A 23911-nucleotide genomic window follows, 5' to 3' on the forward strand; every position below is an offset into this window, starting at 1 on the left:
TTTATTTATTATATGGATATAAATAACCTTACCATACAAGATGTGAATCAGAGAAATTTGTCATAATCTAGCACAAAGAATACTCCTTTGCAAGATTACAAGAAAAGGGTCTTTCAGGTCCTTTAAAATTCTTTATAATGCATGTGTGGTATCTAGTACTGTTACATATACAGCACTAGATTAAGGATTTTTTTTTATCTGCAGCTAGAATAACAAACAGAGATAAATGCTAAAGATTGCTCACCTGACTTGTTGAACATGCATATTTTATGTTGATGGGTTTACTATGGAGGTCGACTCATCAAGCATTGAGACAAGCGCTCCAGGAAAGCAGTGAATGCATCTAGCAATGCCGTTATCACCTGTGGGGGGAGTAACTATTCGGAAGGCATGTCGGTGGCTATTTAAATGTCAGGTCTTATAAATGATTACTATCCCTAAAGACAATACTTATGCACAAACAGAATGATTTGCTGCAATGGATAATTTCTTGAACACTAAAGAAAAAGTAAGTGTCTGTCGCTTAGCTGCTTTCGCAGTAAGAGATTTGCCAAATAATATGCAGAGCGCTGGAGCTTGAGTCATGAAATTAACCCATGAACTATTTTAAGCACGGGGGTTTTCTCTTCGTAATTAGAGATGGGGGAAATTTGGGGGATGAATTTGGATCCGCAGCGGATCGGGCGGTTCTTTTGGTTCACGGATTTCAGCGGCTCAATGTCAAAAAGGGCGATTAACGTTTTGCGGTTATTGTACTATTATTACCAATACACTACACGGATTCTGCAACCCGTGGAAGGATTTGTAGCATCCAATCCGTGGATTCAGCGATCCGGTGGCGAATTGCTATGAATCTGCCAAATGACTGCTGAATCCGCAGATTGGATTCTACAAATCCATCCACAGATTCTACATATGCCCCTGACGAAGCTTACAGCGAAACTAGTAGGGTGGAGGACGATTGACCGAGCCGTGGAGGACTTCCAATCACTACTGTGACTGTGAATGTCTCTTACACAAATCTCGCGAGTGCGATCCTCACGTCCCGCGGAAGTGTCCTGTCCACGGATGTGCCGGCAGAGAGACGTGGGACGTTTCCCTGACCAGACAAGGACAGTAGCAGAATCCGGTTGGCATTGCTTAGTGTTCCCTCTGTGGACATATCTTTTATGGTTTTAGCTTGTAATAAATATTTTGCGTAATTGTATTTGTTCCCTTTTCTTATCCTAAGATTGGCTGTCTATCAACTCTGCTTTATTGAATATCTACCTGGAAGCCTAGCTGAGCCTAGCAGTGCAGTGTGAGGAGGATTTGTCCCAGTTGAGCCCAGCAGTTATAATCCTAAAGAGGAGCCTAGCTGAGCCCAGCAGAGGGGATCATTCCCTCCTCAACTACCAGATAAGATCATCATTTCTGCCTGAATTCAACTTTTATCTTGTAAGTGAAGACTACAGAGCAGAACTTTTTTCCTCATTATACAGATTACACGACGTTCTGTACTTTTCCACAGATTGTACCCAAAGGCGGTTTTTGATGAATTCACGCGGACTAAAATAGACCAAATCCATTTACGCAATTCTCACCGCAAAACGGATTTGGGGGAGGGAGGGGGGATGCAAGAAAATCCAGGAAACAGATTTGGGTGGATTCACGCATCTCTACTCCTAATGACCCTTGGGGAACTCTTTACAACTCCTTTTTATTTATTTTTATTTGATTCCTTGCAAAAATGTGAACACAGTTATGTAATAATAAAGTTTTGCATATAAAATTAAAACTTTGCTAATGTCTATACTGTATGTTTATTTTTCTTATTTAGAAAACACTCCTTTTGTTTGAAACGTAATTTATAAAATGATTCCGCAAATCAGATGGAGGATATAATGTGTAAATATTTGGCGGTTAAGAAAGTATTGTTCTGCGCAGAAAGCGCACCGCTCCCTTAACATGACAATAACAGCTATTCATTAGTAACTAACATTGTACGAGCTCCATACCGACTCCATACTACAAGCATGTGCAAATGTTCATTTGTATTCAACTAGTATTAGTGCAGCAATGAATTGGTTTATTTTTGTTTTTTAAATCCCTGTAAATGAAGATGGGTTAAGAAAGTACATTTTCCTCTAGAGATTACTGAATGGGAGCATTTGTAGTTCATTGGTTTTATCTACTTAATAATTTAGAACAAACTCAGCTACAAAGTTGCTAGAAATAAAATCAATAATTTATTAGTTAAAACTAAGACACATTTACCATATAAGCCCAGCTCTGTTTTCTTTGTCCCCTCACTATTGACATGCCTTATAAACAGTTATAGACTGCGTGGCAAGACTCACTGCCCCCGGCGCTGCAGTGAAGAAGGACATTTCCGGAGACAGTGTCTGGGGGGGGGGGGTTGAGCGAGGGGGGCATACTTCCCCCGCAGCATTAATCCTCTGATGCCATGATCGCCATGGTTGAGCTGACAGTGGGGTGGCAGCGGCATCCGTACATAGCCATATAAAAGGAAAACATCCCCGGCCTGACCAGTCTCCACCCCAAACAATAACCACCACAGACTCAATGGAACAAAACAGACCACAGCTTTATTCAACCAATTAACATAACTGTAATTCTGGCCCTGCTGGGGCTAGTAACCTTCCAAATAATTAGCACCAGTCCGCTTGGGCCTAGGTACCTAAAAATAAATATTTATCCAGTGTGTGAAAATGTAGATTCTTTGTTACAATAATTATGGTTCGACACAGTTTTCTTGCATTTCCAAATATCATTTCTTCTTGAGACAGTTTACAATACCCAGCTTCATATAGTATATGCAAGGATATCAACAGGCATTTTACAGGTGAACAGAATGGAGAACAGAACTTGGGCATCGATGTTCTGTTCTGAAGCATCTCTTCTCGTACAGGATTCATCATAGTAATTCCTAGCTAGAAAATTAACCTATTACAGTAAAGCAGTAATAAGATTAGGAAATCGAGAGCCACGTACTGTATAATAACAAAAAGAATAGAACAAAAAACGAAAGCCTGGGAACACAGCCCATATTCTTATCTAAACCTTGGGCAGACTTCATCCTGTACCCAAAATGTACTACAAACAATTCACTTGTTCTAACTTTTGTTGAGAATAAGTTTCCCTTAAATGTGTTTTTCATTCTTACATCCCACAATCCGTTTTTACAAAGGAACAGCAGAATAGAGTCTGGGTAACAAAATGGATACAAACAGGCAACATGGATTCCGAATAACTTGAATTCCATTTACTGTACCCCACCTCCTGTGGTCACTGCACTCCGCCCGCTGGAAAGGCTATCTAAAATCCCTTAAGATGCAAGGTCACTGATGTTCTGGGGTCCCCTCACTATCTATACTCCATTATTCTACTCTATCTGTACTCCAAATACCATTCAGAACTAGCCCCTTCAGCAAGACCACCCAGCACTGCTGTTACACACCCAACCCACCTAACTACCTCTTACTCCCTGCCAAACCTCTCCCTTCCTGAATGGTGGTAGGGGTCTGATCGCTCATTTGGGCTCTCTCTCCATTCTGGGGCATCTGTCCTAATCCTTACTAAACTTTATTGTATGTTCATGTCAGGTGTAGTTAGAAACATATTGTGTATTGGGATTGTAATAAAGAGAAAGCACTTAATCATGCAACATATTTTGCTTGTTTCATAATAACATACAGGCAGTCCTCGGTTATCCAATGGAATCCATTCTGGAAGTAGTGTTGGATAGTGAAACCGTTGTAAAGTGAGTCCCATGTTAATTAGTGGCAGTGAGCATCAGCATAGCACATTCAGGTGTCGGATAACACAATCAGGCATCGGAAAACGGCCCATAGGGTTGTATTGTAAAGCATCGGATATGCCATCCGTCGTACAGTGAAACGTCAGGTAGCGAGGACTACCTGTACGTTATGTACTGTAGCATTTTCAATTTAGTTCCAAAAGTATATCTGAGAATAACAACATCATGTTATATGCAATGCACATTGGTTTTATGAGATTCTGCATAACGTGATGACATTGATTGAAGAGTATACGAAGAAAATAATGCAACAGCAATTCCAAAGTTATTAAGACTTCTCAAAAATGGTTCTCACATGATATTTATTAAAAACTTTTATATTAAATATGTGAGCAACTTCAACATAGCAAGCAAAACAACAACTAAAATTAAAAAAAACTCTGGAAGCTAAGTGCTGAAAACAATGTACACGTATTGCTTCAAGACAATGCACGTAACATGATAAGTGGGGTAAATATTACCGGTTTGAGAAATGAGTCCTGCTTCATCCATAATCTCCAATTGGTGCTCCATGATAGCATATTCTCTCAAAAATCTATTTCAGACTTAATATCAAAGTGCCGCAATAATGTAACTCATTGTAATCACTCGCAAGTAGCTTGTACGAGGCTGAAGGAAATGCAAACCAATTTTTCGCTTCCACGACACAAGCTGGTACAAGACGTAGCAACGAAGTGGAATTCAACATGTCATACTATGTTGAAGATGTTATTTGATCAAAAGCCATCACATTATACTCATCAGATCCCAACGTACCCAACTTGACTGCTGATGATTTTAAGCTGATAGAAAATGTAGTTATATTATTGGAACAAATTTTCAGTCACAGTCGAAGCCAGTGCAAACGAAGCTCTTATTTCGATGGCGATTACAAATTTAACTGCTTTAGAACGCTTTCTCAGCAAAAAAACAAAACTACAAAGGCACCGAAAATATGCAAATAGAACTGCTAAAATCTTTGCAAGCTAGATCTCATAATGTGAAATGAAATCAATTGTATGTGATTGCCACCGTTTTGGATCCACGTTACAAACTTACATTTTTAAACCCAAATATACGTGTTATTGCAAAAGAAGAAATAAAAAGTCTGTCTCGAATATTAAAAAAAAAAAAAAAAATGACAATGAACCATGAGAACCTACGTACAGAAGAGAAAAATGATGACGGTAAAATTCAAGATGGGTGGGCTTGCTTAAATTTCGGTTGAGAGATGAAAGCCAACAAGAAGAGTTTCGAGGATAATATGTCTTATTCTAAAGAAGAGAAGCAATTTGAACATTTTCTTAAATGTCCTAAAATCTCTCATAAAGAAAATCCTTTAATTTTATGGGCAAAAAATGCAGCTACATTATCTTAACTGAACTGTCAAAATTGGCCAGACGTTACTTGTCATCAGCTCTGCCTTGAAGCATACCCAGTGAAAGGGTGCTTAGCGAGCCGAGAATCATATATGAACTGCAGCAGAATAAACTCCTTCCCTGAAATGCAGAAAATCTATTGTTCCTTCATCATAATCTCCCATTGTTGAAATTGTACTATTAACATTTTGACTGCACGTAAGTAAAGAATAAAATATTGAGATTGTATGAAGTTTAACATTTTACCAGCTGATACTGTTAACCAGTCGTTGTTAAGTATAATTATGCAGCACATTGTGTAAAATGTATCATTAAAATATATATCGTTTCTCTGATTGTGTCTTGCAGGCTAAAAAGTGAAAATAAAATATTATGTTAATTTAGTTTGTTTTTATTGTTATCCTTTTTTGCTCATGAGGGGCTGAGTACCCGGCCCCGGGTTCCAGCAGGGTCCGGGTAATTTTCGGGCAGAGAAAATATGGCCGGGTATGCCAGGTAATGGGTACTTTCCTGGTACATGGTACATCACTAATGACAAGCATTACATTACTATTTATTTAATATGCTAACTCCCTTATAAGCACTAAAAAAAAAAGGATGTCAGTGGTGAGCCCCTTTTCAGAATACGGATATTAATTAGCAGATTATATAAATAGCAAGGCACACTAGTTAATGATTGGCGAATCGATTGCGAAATTTGAAAGAGCAATATTTTCCCGTTTACAAAAGGGACGTTTCAGATGGTTTGTTACCTAATGCGAAAGTTTTGCAAATCTCTTGTCTTTACCGCATCTTAATGCTAAAAATATGAAGCTGAAACTGTTGCGCTCTCATATAGGTGTAGCAAGACTTACTGTCTTCGGTGCGCTGGGCGGCAGTGGTCACGGCACCAAGGAACTAACGCTGCGCCATTCAAAAGTTTGGATTTCCCGCTGCGTCAGACACTGTGACGGTGTCTCTCTCTCTGGCTCTCTCCTCTCCCTCCTCTCTCCCTCCTCTCTCCCTCCTCTCTCTCCCTCCTCTCTCTCCCTTCTCTGTCTCCCTTCTCTGTCTCCCTTCTCTCTCTCCCTTCTCTCTTCTCCTCTCTCCCTTCTCTCCTTTCTCTAATCTCTCCTCTCTCTCATCTCTCCCTTCTCTCTTCTCCTCTCCCCCTTCTCTCCTCTCTCTACTCTCCCTTCTCTTCTCCTGTCCTCGGTCCTCCCTCTTCTGTCCTCTCTCTCTCCCCTCCCTTCCTTTCTCTCCTCTCTCTTCTCTCCTCTCCTCTGGTCTCCTGTCCTTGCTCTTCCCTCTCCCCCCTCTCTCCTGTCCTCTCTCTCCTTCATTACTAATTAAGATAAAGCTATACTGCTGCGACACACTTTATTCGAGCAAATACCCACTATGTACCTGGCAGATACCTGGAATGCGCCGCTCCTCACCTCTGACAAGCCCCGTTGCATTTGCCTTCCCAGCCTGGGTTCATGCCTGGCTGATGGGCGGCTGATCTGTTAAATGATAATGATTAGGATTTAATAGGCTGCAATGCTTCGCGTGTCTACCAGATGGCATAAATTCATGAATTGTAATGCAGTATATATATATATACTGTGCAGTATTGCAGCCAGCGGGAATAAAATGCTTCAATCCCTGCCTGGAAAATAACGCAATGCACTCGGGCAGAAAACAGTCACAAACCTCAATACACCCGAGTATACCCGAATTCGTGGGACTAGCCGAGCTCGAATAAAGTGTGTCGCCAGTGTATGGATATACAGTAGTTGCTTATGTTGTAGCATTATGGGGAATGATGGCACCAATAGCAGTGACTTAAAATCAACCAGTAGAAATATTTGTGCTGTGCTGCTATCACTGCATACAGTACAGCAGGGCAACTCTATATTAAATCAGCATGCAATCCCATTTACATCTGTTACAGATAAAGTAACAATCTAGCTCAAAGATTTCACCTTACATAAAATGTAACAAATTACTTCATACTGTGCATCACCATAGCAACACATATCACACATTTTTCTTTGCGCATATACTAATATATATATATATATATATATATATCTATATTATATATATATAGATTATATATATTAGTATATGCGCAAAGAAAAATGTGTGATATTTAAATCTTTCCTCTCCGCATGAAACTAGCAATATGTGTATTTTAATTGAAATAGAAAGAACAATTTCCTATTAATAAAAATCAATCATTGCTTGTCATAGCAGAAAAATGCAATTTAGCTTCTTATCAGATTCCGCTTCAGACTGAAGTTAGATGCAAAGCAAATGGTAATGTGATAATGTATGAAGCCGCCAAATGATACAGCCTTTTTCAGCAAAGGGCAAAGAGTAAAACATTAAAAGGCATGGTTTTAGTATTTTCATTATAGCACAAATTCAACTCATATATCTGAGGGAAAAAAAACATTCTCTTGTACTTTATTGAAAGAAATGATACAATTTACGGAGTATATTTGAGCAGCCTATTCTGCTCTGCTGTCTGAATAAGAACTTACTATGAAAAAGAGTTTTTGGTGTAAAAGAAGTGGTAGCAGCAGAAGACCAGCAATATATTCGGGTACTGAGTTGTCCTGAGCGCCAATAAATACAGTAGTTGCTGTTCAGTGAATAGTCAGAGAGACATAGGGGTCAATCAATGGCCTAGGTTTACTTGACCTATATGCTGTTGTATAACCCCCCCCCCCTCCCCTTGCTCAGGCCCATCCCCCAGAAACCTGTGGGTTCAACCCAGCCACAGTATTTTATTAACTAAACAACCACTGAAAACCATAGGTCTTGTCAGAAGACCTCCCTATCAAATACCCCCAAACAATATTTCACAACTTGCTGACCACCCCGTGAGACCAGAAAAGCTCCATAAGCCACCTTATAGGATGACCCCTGCAGGCCTGCTGCTTCTGGCCCAGACCTCACACAGGGGGTCATGCAATAAGCAGTGATAAGTGCTTTTTTTTTTTTTTTCCAAAATTTTTTATTAGGCAAATACTTATTTCACAATGTACATATCATACATGTTAATACAGCCTAATACAAGTTTTCTCCATTTTTTGGTTAAAGAAACCAGAAAGAAAGAGGAAAGCTCATCGCCCCCCTGACCCTCCTGGGGTTGTAAGGGGGGTGCGAGTATGGAAACAGAGAGTAAGAGTGTGGAAAAAGAGAGAAGGGGAGGTGGGGAGGGGGAAGGGGGAAGGAGGGGGGGATACCTGTTGCTCATCACATCCTCAGAATATTTCTATTGGAGTTTCTGGACTCGTTCTTTTTACTTTTTATTTTTGGGTTAGGGACGCGGGGGTGCCATATGGGTTAGCCACGGGTCCCATGTTTTATTAAAGGAGTCCGTGGATCTTTTCAGAAATGCCGATAATTTTTCCATATTCATTACCTCTTGTATCCTATTTTTTATCGTTTGTTTTGAGGGGGGAGACACTTTCTTCCAGGCGGCTGCCACTGCACATCTAGCCGCTGTTAGGATGAAGGAGATTAATTTACTTGTTGGTCGGTCCACATTTTCTAAGGGCCTGGCCAACAGGTAGGTCAGCGGGTCAACAGGGATTTTGAGGCCGGTGACCTCTTCTATTAATTTTTGAGTGGTTCCCCAGTATTTTTGAATTTCCGGACATGTCCACCAAATGTGTGCCATGTCCCCCTTTTGACCGCAACCTCTCCAGCATAGATCGGACGCCTGGGGGTAGATTTGGTTTATTCTAACTGGAGTAAGATACCAGCGGAACAGTATTTTATATATATTTTCTTTGATTGTGGTACATATGGAGGTTCCTGATGCATTCTCCCAAATTCTTTCCCAGTCCTCTCGGTCTATAACTATTCCCAATTCTGCTGCCCAATGCAGCATATAGTCATGGGTGGGGGCTTCTATGGCCCTTTCCAATACTGCGTAAATTTGTGTTATAAGACCTTTCTGGTGGCCTGTTTCTCGACAGAGCCGCTCAAAAACTGTGAGAGGGGGAAATTTCAACGTTGGGGATAAGGTTCGAATAAAGTGCCGAATTTGTAGATACTTGAACACGTCCAACCTTGCTATTTCATATTTGGTTTGTAGATTTTGATAGCTCAGGAATTCTCCAATGCTCAGGAGGTCAGCGATCGCTCTAATATTTTTTGCTTTGAATTGATCCAATTGTCTGGGCTCACAACCAGGAGGGAATTTCGGATTTTTGTGAATTGGTATGAGTTGGGATTGGGGCGATGTGAGCTTGAATTTATATTTGCATCTCGTCCAGATCTCCCATGTGTGTCTCATTGGGCCTAATTTAAATTTACTATTCTGCATGTCTTCCCTGCTCAGGGACCAAAGGCAAGCTGGTAGTGAAGGCGTCCCGGCGTAGTATGATTCTATATCTAGCCAACAGTATTGGTTTGGGTTGGCATTCCAGACTACCGCCTGTCGCAGTTGTGCGGCTAGGTAGTATTTGGTGATGTCTGGGACACCAAGTCCTCCTCTACCCCTTGATGCCAAAAGAACTGTCCTAGCGGTTCTGGGTTTCTTACCCTGCCAAATGAAGTGGAAGATTAGTTTTTGTATGTTTTTTAATTCTGAGCCAGGGATGTGGATCGGGAGCGTCTGGAAATAGTATAATAATCTGGGGAGTATGTTCATTTTAACCGAGATCATTCTCCCGATCCATGATATTTGATATCCTCCCCATTTCGCTAGGTCTTGTTTAATTTTCCGAAACAAGGTCGGATAATTTTGTTGATATAGGGATTGGTAGTTTCTCGCTATCTTTACTCCCAGATACTTGATACTCGAGGAGCTCCAATGGTAGTTAAAGTTTAATTTGAGGAGTTTCACCTCTGGCTCTGGCAGGCTTAAATTTAGTGCTTCCGATTTATCGCTATTGATTTTATAGCCTGATATGTCTCCAAAATCTCGGAGTTCTTTTTGGAGGTTAGGTAGGGATGTTTGGGGTTGTGTCAGGGTTAAAATGACATCATCTGCGAATAGTGATATTTTGTGCTGCCTGTGTCCAATTTCTATTCCTTTGATGTCTCTATTGGTTCTTATTGCCGCTGCTAGGGGTTCTATGGTTAGTGCAAAGAGAAGAGGAGATAGGGGGCATCCCTGTCGAGTTCCATTAGTAATCTCAAATCTCTGGTTACTGCCCCCTGGTAGTTTTACTGTTGCAGATGGATTTTGATATAATCTACGGACTCCTTCTAGATATGCGTCTTTGAAGCCGAATTTGCGCATAACATGGTCCATGAATAGCCAGTCTATTCTATCGAACGCCTTCTCTGCGTCCAAGCTAAGGAGTAGTGCTTTGGTCCCTGTGAGATGGACATGTTCAATAATATCAATTATCTTTCGGGTATTGTCCGAGGCCTGTCTGCCTGCTACGAATCCCACTTGGTCTTTATCTATTAATCTTGGTAAAATGGGATTCAATCTATTTGCGAGTATTTTGCTATATAGTTTGAGATCACAGTTAAGCAGGGAGATTGGACGGTAGCTTCCACATTGCATCGGGTCCCTGCCTTCTTTGTGTATTATGGCCAGGGTGGCCAGGGACATTGACGTAGGGATTTGATTCCCTTCCATAAAATCGTTAAATGTTCTTAGAAGATGCGTGGATATTACTGGCAAGAATCTCTTATAGTAGACATTAGTGAAGCCATCTGGGCCAGGAGACTTTGTGATTTTTAATGATTTGACCGCCTCTTCCAGTTCCTCTTTTGAAATTTCAGCATTGAGGACTGTGTTTTCCTCCTCCGTTAGTGTGGGGAGCTGACACTTATCTAAGTAACGTGCTATTAATTCGGATGCTACTGATTCGGGGCGGCCCTTTTTGGATCTTAAGTTATAAAGTTCGGTGTAAAATTTTGTGAATTCGGCTGCTATTTTATTGTCACTATGTTGTATCTCACCAGACCTACTCTTGATCGCCGTAATTTGGGACCGTTTATGCACCCCTCTTAATTTAGTCGCTAGAAGTCTGTCTGCCTTGTTCCCTTTATCATAATATTGTTGGTTGGTCCATTTAAGGGCTTTCTCAACATCCTCCAGCTGGATTTGTCTAAGTTTTGCTCTAGCTGTTGTCAATGTTTTATATATTTTTTTTGAGGGGTTAGCTTTATGAGTTTGTTCTATTATTTTGATATCATCCGTGAGCTCCTTTATTAGTTTTTGGCGGGCTTTTTTCCTGTGGGATGCGATGGAGATGAATTTCCCTCTAATGGTTGCCTTATGGGCTTCCCACAGGATTGCTGGAGAGGAGACGGATCCTGAGTTAAAAAAAAAGTAGTCTCTAATGGCAGTTCTGATCTCTCTTTCTATCTCAGGATGGTTGAGTAGTGAGTCATTTAGCCTCCATGAGTAATTTATTGTCTTTTCGAAGGGTGTTGTCAAGGTTATGGTAATCGGGGCATGATCAGACCATGTGATCGGTCCTATGTCGGAGTCAGTTGTTGCCGCCACCACATTTTTTGTGGCCAGAAAGTGGTCTATTCGAGAGTAGGTCTGGTGAGGTGCTGAGTAGAAAGTATAGTCTCTCTGGCCCTGGTGTTGGGTTCTCCAGATGTCCACCAGTGAAAACTCGCTCAAGATTCCCCTAAACCTTTTCCCTGTGATCTGGGAGGGGGTTGTACGGGGAGGACCCATTGTGGTCGATCTGTCCTCGGTAGGGTTGAGGACCATGTTTAGGTCCCCTCCCACTATCATCGATGACAGATATCCCGGGTCTATGCCCTCGAGTACTCTCTTTAGGAATTCGGTCTGATTCTCGTTTGGGGCATATACATTGATAAGAGCGATCGCTGAGCCCGCTAGGGAGCCATATACCACTAGGAATCTACCCTCTGGGTCCGCAGTTGTTTTGATATGATTGAATGGGGTGCCCTGTCTGATCAGGACAGCTACACCCCTTTTTTTGCTAGTAAATGATGCGAAAAAACACATTGGGAACACTTTTTTGAATAAATTTGGGGGGTCCTGTGATGTGAAGTGGGTCTCCTGTAGAAATATGATGTCCCCCCCTGATCTTTTCATATCTTGAAGTGCTAGCCTCCTTTTACGGTTATTCTGGAGGCCCTTCACGTTGAGTGAGGTGAATTTAATTGTGGTTTGGCTAGCCATTTGGTTTCTTTTTTAGGGGGTGTCGTAAGGCCTCATCTTTCCCATTTGAGAGGCCCTGATTCAGTGAGTCTGAGTCTAGTTTATATCTCTGTAGGTGTGGGAGTTGTGATTTTTTTTTAGCTAGAATAGCTATTTTAAACTGAGGGGGGAGGGCGTGGGGGAGGGACAACAGGGGTAAGGCGAAGATCAGCTGGGACAGGGTCAGCTGATAGAAATAGGTTGTAACGATGCCTTGAAAAGGCTTCAACAAACTTTTGCCAGCTTTAAAAACAGCCGGCATTTGGGCTATAAGAGCCCTTCTGGGGTGGTTCCGGGTCAGTCCACCGTTGGACGTCTGAGGGGTCCAAACCCTCTATAGAAATTTCTTAACCCCTTTTTTATGTAAATTCTCAATCCACAGGGGAGGGAAAATGGGGGAGGTGAAGGTGTGATTCAGGTAGTTTAAACATTTTGCATTTTTGTACACCATCTGCTGCTTAGTATTACACCGCAGCCCTACTGTGCACATTTTGATTTTCCACCCAGGCAGTTTCAACTTTCTTTTGTCAGTTTGCTTCGTCTGAATGGGAAGGGGGTGGAGGGGGGGGGGGGATGGGATAGGGGGTGAGGGAGGGGTTAGGGGGGTGGAGGGGGTGGGGGGGGGCGGTTAGTGGGGGGGGGGTGGTGGGTGGTGGGGTGGTGGATGGGGGGGGGTGGGGGGGGGCGGTTAGTGGGGGGGGGGTGGTGGGTGGTGGGGTGGTGGATGGGGGGGGGTGGGGGGGTGGTGGGGTGGGCGGGTGGGGGGGGTGGGGGGTGGGGGGGGTTGACAGAACCTTTCCAACGATATAGGCCTTTCATTTTTTTGTATGCTGCATCCATTATACCACTTTTTGCTCTAAGTATGCAATATATTATCTGGGAATCAGTCAAGGCACCTTTTGTTTTCTTATAAATCTTTGCGTCCCCTGGATTCCATTCCAAGGAAAGGCATAGGTGTATAAACCACATTGCGTTTAATTCACAATTTTTATATATTACCGGGGGGGGAGGGGGTGGGTGGGGGCTAGGGGGGGGGGGGCAGGAGGGGTGAGGGGAGGGGGGGGGAGGGTGGGTGAGGGGAGGGGCGGGGGGGGGTGGGTGTGGGGGGGGGGGGATTGCGGTTCCATTCCAACAGTGTAGGCATTTCACATTTTTATGTGCTGGGTCAGTTGTACCACTCTATACAATAAGTATGCTATACACTATCTGGCAGTCAGCTTAGGCACATTCAGTTTTCCTATGAGCCTTTGCTTCCTCTAGGTTCTGTTCCAAGGAAGGTCATAGGTACATATCGCTTATTGCATACATTTTTCAACTTTTGTATAGCACCCGGGGGGAGGGGGGGTGGGGGGGTGGTGGGGGGGTGGTGGGGGGAGTTGGGGGGGGGAAGGGGGGAAGTGGGGGAAGGGGGGGGAGTTGGGGGGGGGGGGGAGGGGGGGGGAGGGGGGAGTTGGGGGGGGGGGGGGGAAGGGGGGGGAGTTGGGGGGGGGGGGGGAGGGGGGGGAGTTGGGGAGGGGGGAGGGGGGGAGGGGGGGGGAGTGGGGGAGAGGGGGGGAGGGGGGGGGAAAGGGGGGAAGGGGGAGAGAGGGGGGGGGGGAAGGAGAGGGGGGAATGAGGGGGGGGGAAGGAGAGGGGGAAATGGGGGGGGGAGGGGGTAGTGAGGGGTAGGGGGTAGGGAAGGGGGTAGGGAGGGGAGGGGGGGGAGGTTAATGGAACATTTCAGGCAGTAGAGGCATTTCACATTTTTATATGTTGTAACTCTCACACCACTCTATGTCATGAGTATCTTGTATACTGTCTGAGAGTCAGCTCAGGCTTATTTGGTTCCCTCACTTCCTCTAGGTGCTGTTCCAAGGGAGGCATAGGTGAACATCACACATTATATATATTTTTCAACTTTATCTAGCGTCGAGGGGGGGGGAGGGAGGGGAGTGGGGGGAGGGAGGGGAGTGGGGGGAGGGGGGAGGGAGGGGGGAAAGGTTGACGGAACATTTCAGGCAATACAGGCATTTTACATTTTTGTGTGTGTTACATCTGTTATATCACTCTGTCTCATCAGTATGCTATGTGCTGTTTAGAAATCAGCGAGGGCACTCATAGCTTCTCCATGTACTCTTACCTCCCCTGAATGTCGTTCCAGAGGGGGGAAGCACAAGGGGAGGCATAGGGTCGTTTCACACATTATATATACTTTTCGGTTGTGTATCATGGGTTTATGTATATCATTCTCATGTACTGTGGACCTAGGTTTTGGGGGTGAGGGGGAGGGTGGGGGCTGGGGGGGGGGGAGTGGGAAAGGAAACCAGGGTGAGGGGGGGGGTGGGAGGGGGAGTGCGAGGGGAAGGGGGGGGGGGAAGGGCGGGGGGCTATGTGCTTGGGTTGTGGTTGAGACGGGGGGAGGGGGGGGCTGCAGGGTACTTTCTATGATTTAACCTTTTATTATACTACTCACGGCCTCCAGGGCGCAAAACCTCAGCTTGTGTTTGTGCGTCCTTTAAAACAAATCGGCTGAACTGGGTCCTCAGGGTCGCAATTGTCCTCCGACTCTTGAGCCAATGCGTTGTTGTTGGATCAGGCTCTGCTTATTGCTTGTTGATGGGCCGTACCCCCCTCCCCCCCTATGGGCCAAAAAAGATCATCCCGTGGGATCGGGACCACCGGCTGAAAGGGGGGGGGGGGGTGGTGGTGGTGGTGGAGCGAACACCCCTGCGGCCTCGTCCGAAAGGCTGGGGATCGGGGCATGGAGCCAGACCCTTGATGTTAACCGGCATTAGGGAAACCACGATCCCACTCCGTCCGGTCGAGTTGAGTGTGGACCAGGATTTCGACTCAGCTGGCGGGATCTGCCTCGGTGTCATCGCGGGAATAGATGACATGTGTTCCACTGTGGGTAGCGGTTTCCAGTGTCGTCTTGGTCGGGAGGTCAGCAGCTTCTCTCCAGGTACAGCTCCGGTCCGACGGGATACTCTTCGGTGTAGTTGTTGTGGGTCTTCTCTCTCTCTCGGGGTCGTGAAGGGGGGTGTTGTTTGGGAGCGGTGGCGGCTGTTACTTACTTATCTCTGGAGTGCTGGGCTGCGATCCTCTCCGATGTCCGGGGTGGGTCTCCTGCGGTGTCTCCAGATGGCAGGTTGCCCGATAGCCATGCCTGGGGAGGGGTTAGGCCCAAGGCCTTTGCAAATGGGGCCATGTCCGCGGGGTATTTCAGGGACAGGAACTTTCCGTTTTTGTTCACCGAGATTTTGAACGGAAAGCCCCATCTGTACTGTATACCCTTCTCCCGGAGTAGGTTAGTCAGTGGCTTTAGCTCCCGTCTGCGGTCTCTTGTCGCTTTTGACAAGTCGTTGTACACTTGTAGTGTCTCATTTTGAAAAGTTATTTCTCCCATGTCCCGGCATGCTGAAATAATTCTTTCTTTTGAGGTATATTTATGCATTTTTATTATTATGTCCCTTCTGCGTTTTGGATCGTCAGACTTGGGTCCTAGCGCACGATGGGCTCTGTCCATTTCCATCTCCTTTTCCTCCATCTCCCCGCAGACCAGATTGAAGAACTCCAGAAGGTAAGGCCGAATCTGTTCTTGTGTGACTGACTCTGGAACATTCCTCACACGGATGTTTTGTCTTCGGTCACGATTTTCTTGTTCCTCCATGCCTTCTTTGAGGAGGGAGATCTCTTCACCCAGGCGGCTGATCTCTTCTTCCGCTTCTCCCTGTCTTTGTAGGGATTCGGAGAGCTTGTTCTCTAGGGTAGTGGTCTTTTCTGTTAGCCCTGAGATTTCCTTCCTTATATCGCTCACCGCAGACCGCAATTCCGTTTGGAAGGAGGTTTTGAGGGTGGCAGCCATTCCCGCCATCAGTTCTTCCAAATATGCCCTGGTTATTGCCTGTTCTGGGCTTGTAGGGGGGCTTTCTCTCGGCTGGGCCTTTTTCCCCGATTGGGAGGTAGCGCCATGCGGTCCGCCGCCATCTTGGGGATTCATAGTGCTTGCTTTCCCTCGCTGAGACGGTGAGAAAAATTTGGTAACAGCCTGGTTATTCGTTTTTTTTGTTTTTGACATTCCCCTTCTGTTTGTCTATCTGATAGGACTATTTTCGTCCATAAATTTGAAGTTTAAGTGGGGGTTTTGTCGCTGTACAACCCGCGGGTTTCAGGAGCTCCTCTAGCAGCCGTCCATACCGGGTGACGTCACCGGAAGTTCCCCCAGTGATAAGTGCTTTTAAGTGAGATAAAAAGCCATTATAGCGTGATATTGCCTGCTGGGAGATTCACAAAACAGTGATAAGTCTTTTAAGTGAGATAAATGCCTTTATAGCGTGATACTGTCTGCTATTAGATTCACAAAGCTGTGATAAGTGCTTTGAAGTGGGAAGAAATGCCATTATAGCACGATACTGCAGCGTTATCACTGCTTTGTGAATCTCACAACAGGCAGTATCACGCCATAAAGGCATGTATCTCACTTAAAAGCACTTATCACTGCTTTGTGCATAGCACCCAGAAAACCCACTTATCACTGCTTAGTGCATGACCCCCACAGTCTACCCCAACAAACAATCATTGGGCCAACCAGCCATTAATCTCATGTGCATCTCCGACCAGTAAAATAACTTCCATCCCTTTCTCAATATTAGAATGTTATTTATCTTTTTACTTCTCTTTTTTTTATAGTCTTGTTTCTTATTCTCTTTCTTTCTTTTTTTTTAATTTAAATAGCACACAAATTAAAATATTGTATTTTCCCCACAAGCCACGCATGCACATCAATGACCCATCCATACCCTAACCATCAAACCAATACAGGGCGGGAGGGTGGGATACTCAGTGATCCAAACAGGCACAGTAGGACCCCCCCCCCCCCCAGGTGTATGTAAGAAAAGCAACCCCTTTAAATCAATAGAATTGTTTCTTTAATAGACACTTTTTGCATAGATACAAAATGTCGGCAAAATAGGGGCAAAAATATTGCCTCCTGATTTAACAAAGTTAAATATTCCATTGGTTTCTATAAGAATGTTTTTTGTTGATAAATATGATGCATTTATTGCCCCAAATTTGCAGCCACCAGATCATAGACACTGTAAATGGTCATTAGTGCTTTTAAATGTATTGTAGTTTACAGCAGAGATGGGTGAATTAATGTCAAACTTTTACATTTGTCGCTCATATGGATTTTATTCGCAAAGGCAAATATAAAGGGAATGTGCTACGTAATGTACCTCGCAAATTCATGCTAAACATTCGATTTGCCCAGACCTGGTTACAATAGTGCATTAACAGAGGACATAGCTATCACAGACCGCAATGCTTTTGAAGCCCTTTAAAAAAACACATCTATGTGACTATACCTAAATCGAATAGTTATGAGATGTCTAGAGCGAATATGCAGAAATATAATATATGACTGATTCCAAGCCTATGGTCACAATGATTATGTGAGCATGTCACATAATACCAGATGATTGCACCGGGATCGCGAGCAGCATACAGAACAAAGGAATTAAATAAACCGAGTTTATTATGGCCAGAGCAATCAGAACAATTCGTGCAAAAACAGAGGGAATCCTAGCTTGCTAGATGCTAGGCCGTACTGTAGTTAGCTCACCCAGGATGTCTTCCATGGTCAATCCGCCTGAGGGTATACCAGTACCTTGTGACAGCCATTTCACTTTCAGGTTCAAATCTCCCGCTAGTCTCTGATACCAGGACTAGCTATGAACCAAGAAAAAACTGGAATGACTGGCACTCTGATTAACATTAGTGTACATTCTTTTGCGGCCTCCATCTGAAACAATGGTAGACAGGGTCCCGACAAATCAGCAAAGAGATTGTTTCTATGGCCAATCAGAGAGTGAGGGCTTGCCTGAGATGGACCAATTAGGGTAATGGGAGGTGGCACCACTTTAGGAGAGCCCACAAAGGCAGGCTTAAGGAGAGTGGGAAATTCAAATTAAGCAATGGGAATTGAGCCGGAAGGAGAAGGACCCATTCCTCAGTTCGCATTTCCAGCAGAGATAGGTGCCACAGATTCAGGGAAGAGCAATGGCTCCGCTTTTGGAATATATGTTCCCCCAACCTGAGTTGATGGCCTTCCCCAGTGTTTTCAAACACTTCACCTAGCCCAAATTAGATTAAATCCCAATAATTCGTTACTGTATGTGATGACCGTCTGAGTGAATAACCAGCTAACCAGCAACCACACAATGGAGCATTTCGAAATACACAATGGCAAAATACACAAGGGGAAAATAAAATTTCTTTACATGGGGGCATAACAGTATACATTTGGCAGCCATTTTGGCTCCCTAAGATGACCACATGAGCTTGCTGTATAACATAGGTCACCCCTTTTGACTTGTAGGGTAGGGGCAACCCATGGGCTTAACCTTTACTGTGCTTACCTGGCTGCCCCTACCTTCATCACAAGCACTATCTTCTTCCAAGAAATGTTTCTGCGAGAAGGAATTCTCATTGTACTATTGTGCTCTAATTCCAGTGTGTTTCATTATGGGAGACTATGGGCTCTATGCAGTAAGTGCCGAAAAAGTCCTCTCGCCAAGTGTTCCTTATCGGCATGATTCTGCCGATTTTCCCTCGCCGTATGCAATAAGTGCCGAATCCCTTCCGAATCAAGCCGAAAACATTTGGTCCCACTCTGCCAATGATTTGCCGATCACACACAGGTGTATCGGCGTGCATGGCGGGGTGGTGTTAGGTTCACCAATGAAACTTCTTGCTGAATCTGCCAAAGCAAGCATGTTTTGGATTGAGCGGCCCATTTAAAGGCAGCGTGTATTTTTATTCATTCTCTGTGTTGTTGGGAGAGAGAGAGAGAGAGAGAGAGAGAGAGAGACACACACAGAGCTGGGCGATTTACATATTTCATATTGACTGAGAGAGTTGTTGTGTATTGTGAGAGGTTTGTCCTGTGTTGTTTTGTTAGCATCTTTGTCTTGTTTTCACTTTGTAAGTGTTCAGTGCGATTGTCTTTAAATTTCTTTTCTGTTTTTGTGAGTTCTATAGGTATAGCCGAAAGGCGTGGGAAGAGTGATGCTGGTGTGAGTGGTACTGGTAGTCGTGTGAGTATGCGTCTGAGTGAACGTAGGATTCAGGGGAGTGCTGTTGCTGTGAGTGCGACTTGTGTTGCTGGGAGTGCGAGTGCTGCTGGTGGCTCTGTTGCTGGTATTGCTGTGGTGTCTGTTGCTGGTGCTGATGGGGTGTCTGTTGCTGGTGCTGTTGGGGTGTCTGCTGCTGGTGCTGCTGGTGTGTCTGGTGGTGAGGTGGTTGGTGATGGCCCGCTTTTGGAGTCTCTTCTATTGGAAGAAGGAGAGTCCAGTCAGCAGCAGCCAAGCTCTGGGGCTGCACGTGTTCGGAGGAAACATCTGGAGCGGCCACGTAATCCTCGTTTCAATGAAGAGGAAAACAGAGTTGTTGTCACAGGGATTTTGGAGCACTATGACTCTTTGTATGGGCATTTACTAGGTAAGTCTATCTTTGCATTGATTGTTCAAAGACATGTTATCCTAGGTCATGTGAGATGTCTTAATATCAAACTATTATTCACTTATATCTATCAATTAAAGTTAATTGTTACACACATATTCCTTCATGCTTTATAACGACCATAACAATCAGTCTAAAAAGTTTGCCAAAGTTCATACAATATTCATGCAAGCTTCCTTAGATTTGTATGTTTCCACGTAAATGCTCATGTGCTACACATATTCAACCTAAACCAGCATGTTTGGTATCTCTTGGAACAGGTAGCAGTTTAGGAAACTGATCGTTTTTCTAATAATAATTAACGTCATATATTTTGTATGTATTTCAAGGGCGGACAAGTTCAGCATCCAAAACTGAAATGTGGGATCAAATAACATTGGCTGTGTCTGCGTGTGGGAATCATGCCAGGGACCGGGCGAATTGTTGGAAGAGATTCGATGATATCAGGGCAAATTCAAAGAAAAAAATCCAAGCACAACGGATGCATGCTTCTGCCACTGGAGGTGGGCCGCCAGCAGCGTTAACTCCATTGGAGGAGCAGATGCGGGAAAAATTTCTTCCAGTCGTCGTGGAGGGTTTGGCAGGGGACAGAGATATCGGAATTTATTCAGCTCAATTTCCACCAGGTGACAAATGTTACTGTATTACGCATGTCGTATGTTACAGTTCTTATCTTAATTTCAGCAGAAACTATAACTCTATCTATCTATCTATCTATCTATATATTAAGCCTATAGGAAACCATGTTAAAAATGGTTTTTGAAGCAAAAAGTGGCACTGTGTGCTCATTTGCATGTCATTTCCTAGAATCCCTTGCTGCAGTGGAAGTGCTGTGTGCTGGGTGATAATGGTGAAAGGCGGGGTTGCAGACCTGCCTAAGACATGCAGATGAGCATACAGTTGTATTTACATTTATATATATATATAGACAAACAAAAGTGGTGATAATTATCACACAATGCCTATTTTATCTTTACCTTTGTGAGTGCATTTTTAACCCGCCTTCCTCCCCTTTCCCTCATTAAATATACAGTTTCACACTATGGGGCGTGCGCTCTCTCCTCTTTTTTCCATTTATATATATATATAGTTGTCCGAAAAAATCCAATATATATATATATATATATATATATATGAAAAAATCATCTCAGTTGGCACACTGTAAACATAGATAAAATGCTGATGCTTGCCCCATATGCACATGTAAAAATAGAATTTACCAGATTGGAGTCCGGAAAAAACGAGACAGCACACAGTCTTAGTGATTCCAATGCAGATGTAATCAAAGTAACATGGCACCACCTCCAACGTTTCGGTACACTCAACGTGACCTTCCTCAGGGACGTGCAATAAGTGAATGCTAATCCCCCACCTTATATACCCAAACAAATCAAAATTAAATCAAACTCACCCGTGTAGGCGCAACATTGCCCGCGAAACCGCGCCGCTGTGACACGCATACATCCGCTGGAACGCATCGCCATCTTGGATTAACACAAACCTCCCTTTAAACTACGGTGGCCTCAATGGTCTGACCAGGTATAGGCGCACATGCGCGGACTCATCTTGTCTCTCTGTGTCGTGACCCGCAACACGCTGCTGAAACGCATCACCACATTGCTTCTCAGCCTAATGCATGTTTAGCCCAACTACGGTGGCCCACATAGTGCATAGTTTATCTCTAATGGCGGTTCGCGCATGCGCGAACATGCCCAAGCAGCTCGATGTGCAGAATGTATATATACAGCGCAAGCATAGTGTTACTCAAGAGCTAACCCTATTATATGCATAACAGCACCCATGTGAGGATGTGCCCTTACAGATCTGATTAAGGATCTATGAGCAAATGCCAAAACTTCATAAAGCAAGGCACCTAGCCGATAGAGCCATGTGGGGGGGCTATAAAATGTGATCGCATTAAAGCAAATTTGCATGTGTTTGAAATATATGCTTGATCTTATTTACAGAGGGACCCGCTCCAGTATAAGGACGCAACACGCTCACAGCAACCATACACAAACCAATATGTTAAACAACAAACATGTGATATGATGTGTGCATCACCGCACTATATGTTGTTATCCATGTCCCACTATAATAAATACTATTACTACAATGACTAGAATTAGTCTAAAATCGAAAACCAGATAACATGTTTGGTCACACATATTTCTTCCTAAATAGAGTGACCAATGGGCTTTTAATATATATGCCCAATGAGACAACATCTAATTTATACACGTGTCTATCCGGAATCACTTTACTGTGATCCTATGACTATGTCCTAGAGCCAGCTTATAACAGGCCTTATTTACACGACATATCACGTATTTAGAAGTCTCATATATACCATGTAGTATCTATGATCTCGAAGCAGGACATGGAGCCAACATGATGCACATACCAACACCCTAAAGTGAACAAGTGAAAATAACAATACATGGGCACATATGGAAATAACACATAAGGACATAATGCAGAAATATTATGAAATGAACATTGACACAAAAAGACACATAATTACAGAACAAGAAATGATTCCTCAGCAAAACGAAGTGTCATAGTCCTGATTTCTTTTATAGGAAACATCCCAATGAAAAATCTTCGTTTAGGCCAAAAGGGGCCACAGTTTTTAATTCAAAGATGTGCCTCGCTTCACTTTGCAATAGCAATCTATTTCTATCACCCCCTCGTGTGGGCACTTTGACCTGTGAAATAGGCATGCATCTGAATGTTGCCAATGAATGTTTGAAATCCCTAAAATGTTTGGCAACAGGGAGGCATTTAAACTCTAAATCCTTGGCGTCTGCAGATAATGCTTTGCGAATTGTTGAACGATGGATAGCTATGCGTTCTTTGAGCATACGCACTGTCTTCCCAATGTAAAGTAACCCACATGGACATTTAATCAAATATATAACAAATTTTGATTCACAATTCAGATGTTGATGAATCTTGATTTTAGTCCCATTATGTGGATGACAGTAGAAAGATCCCACCTGCATATATTGGCAATTCGTGCAACCCTTGCACCTGTAGGCCCCAGGTTTTTGGGTTAACCAAGTTTTGTCCTTGCTATATTTGTCAGCAGGATCTGCTTGCGTGATCATGTCCCCAACTGACGGACCACGACGAAAACAAAACAAGGGGGGTTCACGGAAGAATTTTCCTATTTTATCATCATTGGCTAGTACATGCCAATTATCTCTAATGCCACGTTGTATGCATGGGGACGCAGTGCTAAATGTGCTTATGACATTAAATCTTGAACTTTTTGATTGATCGCCCAGTTCGATGTTAGTACGATCTGAGTTCTCCCCTCTAATCACACGATCTAGTGCATCTTTAACGTCGACCGGACTATAGCCTCGCTCTAGGAACCTGCTAGCCATGTTGATAAGTGCAGGTTCCAACTCATTGTGATCACTGGTGATTCGTTTCACCCGTAGTAGTTGTGAGTACGGAAGCCCCTTTTTCAACGGGGCCGGATGGTGGCTTGTGGCATAAAGCAATGTATTTTTGTCAGTGTCTTTCTGGTACAGCCTTGTGGCCAATTTGTCGCCAGCTTTGTATACCATCGTATCCAAGAATGGAATTTCTAGATCACTGTAACACAGCGTAAAACGTATCTTTGATGGAATATCGTTAAGACGGTTAACAAAGTCCTGTAATTCCACAGAAGAGCCACTCCAAATAATAAAAATATCATCAATGTAGCGTAAAAACTTTCTGATGTAGTGTGCATTGGGCGCATCGCATAAGATGTGGGTTTGCTCATACATGTCCATGTAAAGGTTCGCATACGATGGAGCCATGTTTGAGCCCATGGCTGTCCCACTGAGCTGGAGATAGTATGCATTTTCAAACCTAAAGAAATTTTTGTTTAGGATGACTTCTATCAGGAGTAGTAAAAATTCAGACGGTGGTCCAGTCTGTAAAGTACTCGTTGTCAACTTTCTCCTGATAGCCTCCAACCCCTCTTCATGCGGAATATTCGTATAGAGACTTGCTACGTCGAGGGTAGCCAATATGCACCCAGCTGGATTAAATGCTAGATCGTTGATATGCTCCATGAAGTTGGTAGTGTCTTTGACAAACGTGGCCATA

The sequence above is a fragment of the Ascaphus truei genome, chromosome 12, assembly GCF_040206685.1.
Source record: "Ascaphus truei isolate aAscTru1 chromosome 12, aAscTru1.hap1, whole genome shotgun sequence".
NCBI classification, from domain to species: domain Eukaryota; kingdom Metazoa; phylum Chordata; class Amphibia; order Anura; family Ascaphidae; genus Ascaphus; species Ascaphus truei.